The sequence below is a fragment of the Anabrus simplex genome, chromosome 1 (genome assembly GCF_040414725.1).
Source record: "Anabrus simplex isolate iqAnaSimp1 chromosome 1, ASM4041472v1, whole genome shotgun sequence".
Lineage (NCBI taxonomy): Eukaryota > Metazoa > Arthropoda > Insecta > Orthoptera > Tettigoniidae > Anabrus > Anabrus simplex.
The window spans coordinates 1,564,467,031-1,564,480,274 of NC_090265.1; the positions used below are offsets into that span (position 1 = coordinate 1,564,467,031).

At 37.6% G+C, this 13,244-nt stretch overlaps 1 protein-coding gene across 1 annotated transcript in view; it reads right to left on the minus strand.

Annotated features, from left to right (window-relative positions):
* Positions 1–266: 266 nt before the first annotated feature.
* Paip1 (Poly(A) binding protein interacting protein 1) overlaps positions 267–13,244 on the minus strand; it is a 108,438-nt gene continuing 95,460 nt past the window's right edge. The window contains exon 10 of the mRNA XM_067138129.2: positions 267–994. The gene's annotated coding sequence lies outside the window, so the exon portion shown is untranslated. The remainder of the gene's footprint in view (positions 995–13,244) is intronic.

Sequence of the window (13,244 nt, forward strand, 5' to 3'; positions counted from 1 at the left end):
AGTTGAAAAACCCATATAATACATATTGGTAAAAATGGGAGGATAGTAGATGGAAGACAGAAGTTCATCAAGATGAAAGGCACAGCTAATAAAGAGCAGCACAGATGTACAATCCTTTTAGGCCAGAGTGCAGAACTGGAGAAAAATGTAGAAACAAAAAGGAAGAAATTATATTTTGATATTTTTTGTTTCAATATAAACAACAGTAAACTGGGAGGTCTTAGCTGTTTTCAGTGAACATGATGCAGAGAAGATTCATTTAAGCTAACAAAAGTTCAAGTAATGTAGAACAAACTATCTAGTGTGTATCCAATCTGATTCTCATCTTGGCGAGTTATTTTCCACCTGCTTTCCTTCCCAATTTATTGTATTTGAATAAGATTTTAACTAATAACATGTATCTTGGAACGTCAGCTTTACCCTAAACAGGTGAGAAAAAGCTTTCTTCCAAAGATGTTTCCTTTGAATTCTCATCACAATAACAATTTTTCATACATAACAACGGGGATCAAGCCCAGTAAACTAACACAGTAAAGACAATGATCAAATACCAAGAGATGATGAAACTGGCAGTCCAATGGAACTACCAGTATACTAACAGCAAGCACTTACATGGAGTTTCTACAATGAGGCATGTGGACGGGTAAAACAACTCTGTAGACATGTAAGATCAACAACATATTACCAACTGCGAGCAAGAAACAACCTGAGAGCTAAAGAAAATAAATTAGTCATACTGTACATATATAATTCTTTTTTAAAATGAGATAAGACACCTAATTATAGTACCAAACATCCAACATACAAAGTAACTTGCTGTTCATCAGTTTATGTCTCTGAAGATGAACAGGTGGTAGGTGGATCTCTCTTTTTGGTCTGTGTCACTCTGGATAATTAGTACATCAAAATTTCTACCAATACCAGTATTTGAATGGAAAGTCCAGCCTGGTGATCCAGATCTCAGGTAACACAGACCATTTCTTCTGTTGTCACACTGGAAAGAAAAACCATCAACATATAAATATAAAATCACAAAAGAAAAAAATTACAAACTTATATCAACTCATCCACTTTGATGAACAGGTTTGCTGTTTTGTCACTGCATTATTGTCAGGGTTTGGGATGGCAACCATTCCAAATATCTGATGCGTGTAAAAGCTGCTGGATAGCCAAAATGAATAGGGGTGACTGTACATATAATTGACAAACACAGGGTTCGAGATGGAAGCTTCAATGGCTTCTATGTCCACTGCTTTTCTGCCTACAGTTCAACTGGAAAACGACACTTCTAAGATGGTTGAGAGTGGAGTGAGCTCTATTCCCTTTCTAGTAGCTTTTAGAGGCTGAGAACACCTTGTTCTTATCTCTTAACCAGGATTACCGGGTGAGTTGGCTGTGCAGTTAGAGGTGCGCACTTGCATCCGGGAGATAGTGGGTTTGAACCCCAGTGTTGGCAGCCCTGAAGACGGTTTTCTGTGGTTTCCCATTTTCACACCAGGCAAATACTGGGACTGTACTTTAATTAAGGCCACAGCCACTTCCTTCCCACTCCTAGGACTTTCCTATCCCATCATCACCATAAAACCTATCTGTGTCGGTGCGACGTAAAGCAAATTGCAAAAGAAGTTAACCAGGATTTAAATCTTTCCTAGACAAAGCCAGGAACAAATCTCGTGTCAACAAGGCTATTATGATTAATATGACTCTTATGACAGATATTTCTAAAGATAAATCAATGCAATATTTACAAATATAGAGAGACAGAGTTTGTTTATATGTAACAGGAAATCTTAAAAACGACTGGGCTAAATTTTAAATTTCTTTCACCATTCGAAAGACAGTAGCTTATCATTTTGGGTTTATCCTGGAATATCAAAAGATTCCTAGAAGGGAACCGTGATTTAAGGAAAAAATGGCAGCAACAATAAATCTCAAAAGTTTGTATGTTTGCCTGTCTATGTTGACCATGATATCTTGCTGCAAAAACTAACAGGTGATGGAATCAAAGGACCTCTCCTGGTTTGAATCATATCTTAAAAATCACATACAGATTGTTAAAATAAGGAATAATTTTTCTGCACCTATTATTATAATTATTATTATTACTAGTGGAGTTCCTCAAGGATCTCACCTTGCTCCCTTACTTTTTACTCTCTACATAAATGACATTTAAAAATATACTTAAAAATTCAGAATTGCTTTTGTTTGCTGAAGATGCAATTTTTTTTAGTTAACTTAATTCTCCACTTGATTGTTTAACACTTCAAGAAGATTTACTTCATCTGGAAAAATATTGTGAGCAAAATGGGTTCAAACTTGATCATGAAAAATGTAAAATAGTATCTTTTTTAAAAACGAGAAGAAAATATTATTTCAGTAAAAATTTCACAAGTTAATGACCTTGGTGTTTTATTCAATTATAACCAATCATTTAATGAACATATTGCAAATATTTGTAAGAAATCATTAAGAGAATTTTCCAACTTAGTTACCTATGGCTGTATGTAACTATGGTACACCCTATACTGGTATACTGTACACCTGTACAGCCTTTTCAACAGATCTTTATCTATAGACCAGATCCAGTACAACATAAATTTCTTCGTTTTTATTCATTTAGAGCAGTCTTCCAATATGATAATGTTGATTATACAGCCCTACATAGTCCGCATAGTCCGTTACAATGCTGTGAATTCCTAGATAAACTTTTCATTTTCAATGGCTCCACTCTGTAGTAATTTGCCCACAACTCCTAGAAAAAATTAGTTTACACATACCAGACAGACGCATGAGATTTAATCATACTGACACAAGTGTAATAGACTAATATAGGGGCCTAACTGGGAAACAATATTCTTTAACCCATGGGAAAATAATGAAAATGCTGATTATTAATATGACTTGTGAGGTATGGCAATGAAGTTGTTTACATGTATTAGTATTATTATTATTAACATAGATATGTCTGGACTTTTATTGGCATAAATCACGATCACATTATTTGTGAGGTTATGTCATGAAACACCTGCTGTATATATATTAATATGTGTTCATTTAATGTAAGAACATGTAATTAATAGTATGTAAGTTATTATTACTGTATGTATGTTGCATAATCCAAGGCAACGTTGTGCAATACACTGTAATAAGTCCAGAAAAACGCATGGTGTGACTAGAATTGTATAGAGAATTCTATACATTGTAAGTAGGCTCTTGGAGACTCTCGAATTTACGAGAAAATGTGTCATGTCATATTCTTCTAGAAGCCTGGCCAGGCAACGTATATAAAGAGGCAGTCTTGATGGTAGAGTGGAGTTGTTTTAATGAGACTTTTGTGGAAGTCATGGTGATTGAGTTTGAAGTCAAGTATGTGAATTGGTTTTGTTGGGTTGGTAGTTGACATGCAACTGTTGCAGTCCTTATCTTTCTTCACCATGGTGGCATTTTGTTTTATGATGGCAGCTTATTAATTTGCATGTGAATATGTGTAATTAATTTGTAAATAAACTAGTGTACACAACTGAGAGAATTATGTGCGCGTCTTTGCGAATACATCAACTGGTGACCGTAACTAGGATGTAAGAATAATTTTCAAGTGAATATAAGTGTAATGCAAGTTATACTAGAAAATATGTCCGTACAACAACTCAAAGACGAACTCTCAAAAAGAAATCTTCCGACGAATGGCAAGAAGAAAGTACTGAAGACACGGTTACAAGAAGATCTTCTCGAAAAAGACGAAGATCCTGAAAAGTTTCTCATCGAGGTAGACGAACATTCAAATTTGTCACCAGAAGAGGAGGTAAATATTACCAAAATGTGTTCTAAGTTAACAAGCATGAGACAGACACTCAATTCCACCTTAACAGACAACATTTCAGAAGTAAATGATAACATTTCAGACGTCAATTGTGGCCTAACAGAACATATTTCAGAACAAATTTCGAAGGTAGATGACAAGATTTCTGAACCTAATACAGGTTTAACTAGACAAATATCACAAGTGTACACGCAGGTTTACAAAGTAGAACAGTGCCTAGAATAGAAAATTTCAACCGGAGATGATAAAATTTCATCCCAAATCAGTGACGTCACCAATCAATTAACACAGCAGATACAGGGCTTCACGAATCTCAAGGAGGAGGTGGAAATCCAGGTTTCTGGCATAAAGGGGAGAATTTCTACTGTCGAGGGAAATTTCGAAAGACGTATCTCTGCCGTTGAGGGAAATTTTGGGAGCCGTATGCTGTTGAAGGAAAGTTAGAAAACCAGATTTGGATTATCAAGGGATATTTGTACAGAATATAAGAGAAAGCATCCTTCACGTGGCAGAAGATAGATAAACTCAAACAGGACCTATCGCCACGCTTCTAACCCCCTCAAACCTAACCGGCAATACAGGACACTTAGACCTGAAGGTGATTACAGAGAGCCTTCTGGAATTCCATGGCGACTGAAAGAGAACCCGACTAGCTTCATTGAAGGATCAGTCAGTCTATTAGGAAGGACTAATCTACCGGAGAACATCTTCGTTGAACTCATCACACTGCGATTAAAGGGGCAAGCCGCTCCTTGGTGGAATAACTTGAAGGGCTTAAATATAAACTGGATATACTTCAAGCCCTCGGGGAAGCCTGCTAACCCCTAGACGGAATGTCCCCGGGTGGCAGATAAGGGGACCCTACAATTCTGTAGGGCTGGTTGAAATACCCAATACAACCGGCAGACCAACAGGCAGCCCATTTCCTGGGGTCTTTAAAATACTGGGACACCCTCTCTACAGGGGTCACAAATATGGAGGGCCCAAGCTCAGGGTATGGGTGAAGAGCCCAACGGCATGAGTGGCGGAGACGGTGGACTTTGGTACAGCATCGGTAGCGGAAGAGGGAAACTTGTAGCGTCTGTACTCCAGATGAGCGGCTACAGAAGGCGCCTGTACTCCAGTGGAGTGGCCTGAAATAACACCTGGCAGTAGGTATGAAATGCCTTTGGGAGTGGCGACCCCATTGTGATAACAGCCTATATATGGTATGGTACTAGGAAAACAACCTCGGAAAAGGCTAGGGCGTGCCCTGCTTAAAGCGATGTGCAGTTCTCAGGGTACTAGGGGAACTGTGAGAAATGGGTGACCAGTAACCAACATTAAGATAGCAATAGTAAATCTTATGACCCTGACAGGAAAGGTGGAGGAAGTAGTAGATTTCATGGAGAAGGAGAAGGTGGAAATGATGGTGCTGAGTGAATTGAGATGGAAAGATAACGGAAGGAAGAAATTGAGGAAAGGATACACATTATACTGGCGTGGTGGCCAAGAGGCAATAAACAGAGTAGGACTAATCATTTTGAAGCAATTGGAGGAGTATGTTGGAGTGGTAGAAAGTGTGACAGAATAATGAAGATTAGACTAAAGATGAAGAATGAAGTGATAGACTTCATACAAGTGTATACACCACAGACAGGAAACAGGGAAGAAGATATTGAAGGATTCCTGAAGGAATCGGAAAGAGAAATTTCAGGTCTGGAAGTGATTAATTATGGGAGATCTGAATGTACAGGTTGAAAATGAGAGAGAAGGATACAGAGAAGTCATTGGACCATATTGATATGGGAAAAAGAATCACAAAGGAGAGGAACTAGTGGACTTCTGTGAAAGGAATGGACTTATAGTGGGGAATACATGGTATCGAAAGAAAAACAGCAGGAAAATGACGAGATATGGGTGGGGTGACAGAAGAACAAAATCAGTAATTGACTACATTTTGGTGGAAAGGACAAATCGCAGGAAGTTGATGGATGTGACAGCTTTACCAGGAGAAGCATTTGATGGGAACCATAAGTATTGGTGGCAAAATTACGGCTGGGAAAAATGGAAAAACTCAGAGAGATAAGAGAAAGCAAAATAAAAGTATATAAATTGAAAGACAAAAATGTACACGAAGATTTTCAGGAGAGATTGAAGCGGAAAAGTGGAAAATGTAGAAGAGGAGTGGGCCAATTTTAAAAAGGCATTTGTTAGTGCAGCAGAGAGTGCTTGTGGTAGGATATCTACAAGAGTGAAAGAAAAGGAGACACCGTGGTGGAATGAGGAAGTGAGGAAAGTGGTAAAAGAAAAGAAGACAGCCTGGCGAGAATGAAACCAACATCAAATAGAAGAAAGCAAAAGGAAGTATCTCAACAGTAAACAGAGATGTAAGAAGGTGGTAGGAGAAGAAAAGAAGATTTGGGAAGAATTTACAGGAAAAATGAAAGCGGATGTAAGTGGCTGTAAAAGGATGCTGTATGGACTTATAAGAAGTAAGAGAACAAAGAGTTACAATGTCAGAAAGAGAAAGATGTTTCACCTATTCAATACAATAATAAATTGTTGGACCAAATTAATGTTGCAACACAAATATGTTATGGGACCGGTTTCGACATATCTCCATGTCATCATCAGCCAATACAAAAATGGCAAGAAGTCAACACACAAAAAACATTAAAGGGTAATTGTAACACTTATGACACTTTTCTTGAAGAATTAATAATTGAAGTTCATATAGCACTTTTTAGTGAAGATAATTTTTTGTAGATATCTTAGGTTCTTGAGCACTCTTGCTGTAGATCTTGAGGTTAAGAGGATGCAGCCTAATTCACAATTCAAAGAGTTACCACCAAGCTAGTGAAAAAGGAAGATGGGGAACTGTTAACACACCCAGAGGAGATAAAGTTAAGATGGAAGGAGTATTTTGATAAGCTACTGAATGTGAACAACTATACAGGGGAGATAAAAGCAATACAGTGTATGGACTCAACAACAGAGGATGATATAACAATGCAGGAGGTGAAGTTAGCGGTACAAAAGATGGGAAAGGCAACAGGGATGGATGAAATCAGTGTGGAAATGATAAAGGCTGCTGGACCTGTTGATATGCAATGGTTGTACCAACTACTAAAGAGTATCCGGAAACACAAATGTGTACCAGAAGACTGGAAAAAAAGCATAATAATACCAGTGTTTAAGAAAGGGGACAAGAAAGTTTGTGGTAACTATAGAGGAATCACACTTATATCGCAGGTAGTTAAAATACTGTAAAGGATATTAGAAAGAAGCATGAGAAGAAAGATTGAATGAGAGTTACAAGACAAACAATATGGCTTTAGGAGAGGAAGATCTACAGTGGAACCAATCTTTAGCATGAGACAGCCGATGGAAAAGAATGGGGAATATGGAAGGGATCTGGTCGTGACTTTCATAGATATAGAAAAGGCATATGATAGTGTACCCAGAGAGAAGGTTTGGGAAACCATGGTTAAAAAGAAATGTTAGAAATGGTGCAAGCAATGTACAACAACTGTGTTAGCAGAGTATTGACCCAGTTGGAAAGACAGAATGGTTTAGGAATAAGACTGGACTAAGACAGGGGAGTGTGTTGTCACCTCTTTTGTTTATTATGGTCATGGACGAAATTGTAAAGGAAACAAAGGAAGCCTACGGAGATAAAGAGATGATTACTGCTATTTGCAGATGATTTGATCTGAGGAAAGGACAGCAAAGAAGTACAACAACTAGATGTAATGAACGAAAAAATTGAGAAGTATGGCATGAAAATCAGTACAGAGAAAAGCAAGACTATAGGCTCCATGTGTACAGCAATGTGCTGCTGCGGGTGGAAATTACAAGAACTACTTAGGGGCATCTTCATCAACAGCTGACCATAAAAAGCTAGAATATGCGTGATGTTTACATATATATACTCAACCATTTTACAGTAGCCCTATATCGCTGAATCCCTTTCTATGTTTTCAGCTAAAGCCATTATTAGAATCTCAGACCACATTCCCTATGTGTTGATCCGCTCATATTTGTGATGTAGATAGCTGCCGCGATGGATCACATTGGCGTGAAGAGTAGAACCTTGTGTCCCTGTACATTCTCTATCCCATATTTTGTTTTGTTTTTGAGACAGTATATGATACTTACCGAGCCCTTATTGAAGTGCTCATTTAATTAATCAGTCATTTATTCGAATGTACAGAGAATATTTCAATTTTACTAAGTACTAGTAACTGGCAGGAAACATCTACATTCAGCTTCACACGTCGCAATTTCTGCAGGGAGCTTGGAGCTCGGGTTTGTTTGCTCACCAGCTAAATTTAGAAGGTGGAATTTCGACATTACGCACACAAAGCCGAACAAGGGAACAATAGAACTCCAACGGACAACATTTCGGATGCCCGGTGAAAGGCTAGAGATGCCTGCAACAGATGTTTGAAGTAAGCGTCAGGTACGCAATGTGTTGAGCCAATGAAATGATAGAGCCACAGTCGATATGGCTAGGCATTGGTCTAGGGAAGTGATGGCCACAATTGAGGATACAACAGCGTCTTAGAGGACGAGTTAATAAAAACGATGACCGCGTCAGTTAGTTACCCTTTATTCGGCGAGATTTTGTGCAAGTAACATCGTGAGAAGTAGTTTTCATTTACGTGAGTGATCATGTGGGGGACTTGTAAATCTTGTTGGAAGACGCTCAGTCTGAGTTTAATCTATTCAAGTTTTCTAACACTGGGAGAATGGCATTTAACTTTCAATTTCCTGAGGGAGAGAACAGTTTCATTTAATTATGTCGAATGCCTAGTAGCCTGCCTGTGTGAATGGTTTCCCGAGGGCATAAACTTTTCAATTTCCAGTCCAGTTATGAGATTAGATAAGAGAAGCGGTTCCGCGATTGAATGGGAACTGGTTTCACGGTCAGTGAAAATTATCCGGCTGTAGTATTTTAGTATTTTATTAACCGGCAGGTTAATCTTGATCTAGTTTCTACATCGTGAACAAGGTGATGTTTTAGACGACATCCAGAAGCAGAAGAAGCGACAGAGAATACATCACCCTTCTACACCATCGATGGAGACCAAAGGACTGATCCAAGTCTTTTCTGAAGGCATCATCATCGTCATCATCATCATCATCATCATCATCATCAATATGGCTGGCTAAAAACAAGATGGGACTGGCTGTTTCCTGAAAGGCTGGCGGCGATAAGTCAACAAAATAGATGAGTACAAAGTTTTCAATGTAATTATGTGAGTGTGAAAGTGTTTAATGTTGCAAAATGGGATAGGTTAGTTTGATATTTAATTTCAGTAAATTTAGCCTTTGTTTGGAAGGACTAAGTCCTATTTAAAGTAAATGGTAGGAAGCTTGTTAATGTAAATATAATTGTAACGTAAATGTGGACCGTTTGCATGAGGTCGCAGCTTGCTTTCATTTTATTCTGATTTATTTAGTTGAGTGGTTAGAGTCATTTCTTTTACAAGTCAATCTTTTTATTTTAGCCTCATATTTTTTTGTTTTGTTTTGCTTTGATGTTTGAGACGCAGTGTACGTCTCGGGGCTTAAATATAAATGTAAATAAGGATTCAAATTAAAAATTAAAATGAGGAAGGACTAGATTTAAGTATGTATTATTAATGGAAGCACGAAGTGTATGGAAACATGCCGTCACGTTTTCTGGGATTTATTGCATGATGTGTGAATGAGAGTGTGTAAGACTGTGAGTTTGGATTCACAAATTTTGATAGCGTCATCTTCACGACTATTTGTATATCAAGATTGTAAATTAGTAATTGATTCATGAGTTCCGCGAACGCAGTTTCGTGTTTTCGAGTTCCGAATATTAGAATAAATTTCTGTAAAATTTATTATTATTAATTTATTATTATTATCAAGGAGTGTTTCTCGAGTTGTAGGATTGAGATATTTCAGTAACTTTCTGATGTTCAGACATGATCGATTGTCAATGTGGCAATTTCTTAGTTTTAGTAAGTTCATCAAATCTATTACAGAGTTGGCCACTTTATTATTCATGTTTACTTTGATCGCGAGTACTTTGATTTGTGACCAGCGTGGTCGTGTTTCTTTCATGCGAGTGATGTTAGATGATGTCCTTCATATTTCTTCAGTTTTACGCAACTTTAGGACATGAGGCATTATTTTGAGTGATTTGAAAGGCCTGCATTTTCTTGTTTGTGTGACTTGCCTTGGGTAGACTGTTGAGCAGCGTGTGTAAAGGGTTGGACCCTGTGGTTTTGGTATTGCTGCTTTATTTTGGGAGACATGGATCTACATTTTGAGTCATTCCGCCATGTGTTGGTGAGGGCGATATGTTTGTCTACCGAGGAGTTTTATTTGAGTGGCCTATACTTCATGATTTAATTGTTTCTGTGCATGTCTCTACTGTTCTTGCAGTCGACGAGAGTTTTATTTGGCAACGTTTGTTCGGATTTTCTTTATGATATAACCACGCTGAGGAATATTGTTTGTCTTGTAATCTTTGTTAGGATACAACGTTGAATTATGTGTTGAAAGTTAAAGCCTACTCTGTTATTTATTTTTCTGAACTTGTGTCATGAAATTTATTTCAGGAACCTGTGTAATTTGTTTCCTTATATTTTCCATCGAGGCTTTGAGCGACTGAGAGTTGCGTGAATGCCACATGCTTTTCTCGGTGAGCCCTGGAAAATATGATATCATGTTTTTGTTTCTTTGAATGTATATATTTTGCCATTTATGTGATAATGATTTTGTGTCGTTCCGATCCACATTGTTTGTTGTGCTCATGAGATTGCTCATGATTCGAGGTGTATATATTTGTGAGTAGGATGTTTTACCACTCAGCATGTCACAATATTGTACAGTTAGGTTAGTTTTGTCCCTCACTTTTTGCGCATTAAATCACGTCTTTTCTTAAGGTTAGGGAACCCACTGCAATGTCAAGTGTGCAGAAATGGGGAACGTACTCGTCTACAGTTAAAAGTATTAATAAAAGGTAAATCCAGGAGCGTGGTGCGAGCACGCAAGCCCAAGGTGTAAAATTAATGATACTTCAAGATTTGATTTGATATGTTAAGTATGTGTGTTGGCATATATTGTACATTTGTAATATATTTCTGATTCTCAAGATGGACTTTATCAAGCTGAAAGAAAACATGAGAGTCATGTAAAAACTTGGATCATTTCATACTTTTGCTATTAAAAAAAATTATTTTGCTTGTTTATTTTAATAAACAGACTTTCCTCCAAAAACTGACGTCATGCTTCACCTTGCTATATTTGTAGTTCTTAGTTGACCTCACCGTGTCCATATTTAGTTATATGTTTCCCATCAAATCCAGGGTGTATATATTTTTAGGCCATTATTTTTATCATAGTTCAGACTGAGCACTCCTGGGATCGGCTGACTAGTCTGGGGCATATTACATTGATGGTACAAACGGGGACACTATGTATGTTTTTTCAGCTAATTTCTTATCTCGCCCCTCCCTCCTCCATTTTACAATTAATATATTATCCTTCATAGTCTTGGCTTTACTCGACAGAATGACTAGAGACTGGGTATAACGCAAAAGTGGAACTCAATAAATAAATTAAGGAGGATAATTAGAAGAAGATTCATTTTTACAATGCTAAGTAGATGAAGAAAAAGAAGAATTTTACAATGTTGTCTTCAGATGATTATTTTTTAATGTCATAACATTCGGGCAGAACTATATGCTTGTTGATAGCTGCATTAATACCATATTTACTCGTGTATTAGATCCCCCCTGGCTTTTCGAGACAAAGAAAATGAAAAAAAAAAAAATCTCGCCTATAAGATCCCCCCAACGTAATTCGTCAGAGAACGATGACGATTCCGCTTTGAAGTGGGTACAAGTCTTATTGCAGCTCTGATGACATCGCACAAATTTGTGAATAGTTTCGTCCGTACGACCTACACAATGAAAAATGCGTCGAATCCATGCGGTACATCTGTGTTTCGTAGTTAAGAAATGTCCGCCTCTGTAGTGTAGGCCTACTGCAGCTCTGATGATGTTGCACAAATAGATGAATAGGCCTAGCTTCGTGTCCAACCTGCGCATTGCGAACATGCATCAGTTATACTATATGTCTGTGTTTTGTAGTTAATAATGTCCGCCAGCGTAATAGCGTAATGGTTAGCACAATTAGTTGCCGTTTCCGGGGGTCTGACTTTGATTCCCAGTACCGTACTGCCAGAGATTTATGAATGGCAGGAAGGTTGATATGCGGTAAAAGCAGTACATCAAAATCAAAATCCCTTTATTTGCAAATGAGGTGTCTACCTCGGTGGCAAATGGTACACTAAAATACATTATTGTCAAGCACTAAATATTAAATTAACAAGAGAAGAAAATTTTTCCTATAATACAATATTATACAATTTACGCTAACAATGTTTTCTATTAAACACACAGCTCATCCTTAATAAATTTATATTGTTTACAAAATTCTACTTATAATATATCCTGTCCTACTTACAAATATAGTCAACTGATATACAGTATGTGGAATTACTTCAAATGATACTATACAACTGGTATAACATTAATATTTACATTGCATTTATTTATTTACTTTTTTTTTTTTTTTTACCCGTTCTGGATCCTAAGTAGCATAACGACCTGCTGCGTCTTAACCAGAGCCCCTTTTGCCACCACTTTTCAGAGTTCCTGAAGGGCCTTCACAGCTACCGTAGCGGTCCCAGGGCCCTCGAAGTCCCCACTGTACTTCACCCCTACAGGCAGTCCCCTACTTTGGCTGTCCAAACTCCTTAGACCAGGGGATGGAATTAATTTATTCACACACATTTTTTTATATACAATAACCTGCACTGGTCGAACGCCCTCTAACATTTCATTTATTTTCTCTGTTGCTGTTTATTCTCTTCTTGAATATCTGTACAGATTTTGGAAAAGGATCAAACACTACCCCTGGTAAACTGTTCCACTCCTTCACACCCTTCCCAATGAATGAAAATTTACCCCAATCGCTTCTGCTAAAATTCCTTCTAATTTTATATTTGTGGTCAGTCCTGCCGATATAATTATTTTCCAACTGAAGCCTCTCACGGATATCTCCCCATGCTTCTTCTCCTGTATAGGCTCTATATAATCCTGTAAGTCTAGTTTTCTCCCTTCTCTTACTTAAAGTTTCCCACCCAAGTTCCTTTAACATTTCTGATACACTACTCTTTCTCCTGAAATCCCCTGTTACAAATCTTGCTGCTTTCCTCTGCACACTATCTATTTCTTTTATTAGGTATTCTTGGTGAGGATCCCAAACACTGTTTGCATATTCCAATAATGGACGAACCATACTCAAGTAACTTTTTTCTTTTAATTCTTTGTTGCATCCTTTAAGTAGCCTCATTATGACATGTAATGATTTGTATGCTTTCCCAACAATG